Genomic DNA, 1,324 nt, shown 5'->3' on the forward strand with positions numbered 1-1,324 from the left:
CGCACGACGAGTGCGACAATTAGAGGAGCAACAAGTTGAACTCCTCCAGTAACAAGCGGAATTCTTGCGCCGACAAGAAGAAGATCGGAAACTCATTGAAGAACTGCGAGTGCAAGCAGAATTTTTCAATGAGTTCCAAATCCGAGGATTTCCGAGTTTCGGAAGCGGAGGATAAGGAAGCGGTGGCAGTGGCGATGGCTACGGCGACAGCGACGGCGATGAAATTACGACGGAGAAAATCAAAATTAAATATTTTATATTTTTTGGTTTTGTAAATTAATTATTAAAAACTTTAATTATATATTTAAATATAATAATTTTTTTTTTATTTATTTTTTTAAATAGTGACGCAACATAGTGACGCAATTGCGTCATCCAGTTGGTGACGAATTGCGTCACCAAACGCGTCACTATATAGTAACGCATTTTGTCACACAAATGCGTCACCATTTAATGACGAAGTTGCGTCACTAATTGGTGACGATTTGGGTGACACAGTGCGTCACTACTTAGTGACGCTTTTTTGGTGACGCGTTTGGTTACGAAATTGCGTCACCAATTGGTCACGCAATTTGCGTCACTTTTGCGTCATCGAAATGTCAGCGTCACCAAAGCGTCACTAATTGGTGACGCCTAGTGACGAAATCGCAAATGGTGACGGTGCAATTGGTGACGTTTTTTTGCGTCACTGTTGTGTCACCCTTTCTAAAGGGTGACGCAAAAATGCCCTTTGGTGACGCAAAATTTGCGTCACCATTTCGTTTTTTTTTGTAGTGCCTTGACCACTAATCCTTCCCCCGTACCCCGATTAAAGGTACCCTGAGCTAGAAGCTCTAGCTCCTTCATCCTAGTCGTGGCTTTCACCTCCTCCACCGAGATTGTAGCTCAGGAATGTTGGGTTTTAGGGCTACGGATTCCTAGCATGCGATCATATCGATCTAGGGTTTGGTTTACTAGGTTTCATGCAGCGGAAGAATAATCTAAACCTAGTCAAACGTCACACGCAACCAAAATCATCCGTAAAACCCCGTTTAATCGTGTATATCACCGTAGGAATCGAATACTTACCTCTTTCCTGAAGATCTGAAAGTAGCAATCGATCCAGGGCCTGTTTTAATCACCAAGAGCTGAAAGTACAGCTCCTCTACACGTATCCACACCGACGCGAAGGATTCAAAACGCTTTTGGAACTGATCTGCTAAGATCTGTGAAGTGAATAGGGTTTTCAAGACTTGGGATCGAATCCCTAGAACGAGAACCTCAAAAGGAACGATTTTCTTATGTTCTAGATCTGTCTTAGGGTTCTGAAAATTGAGTTCTCCTC

This window comes from Tarenaya hassleriana, unplaced genomic scaffold, assembly GCF_000463585.1.
Source record: "Tarenaya hassleriana unplaced genomic scaffold, ASM46358v1 Cleome44, whole genome shotgun sequence".
NCBI lineage: Eukaryota > Viridiplantae > Streptophyta > Magnoliopsida > Brassicales > Cleomaceae > Tarenaya > Tarenaya hassleriana.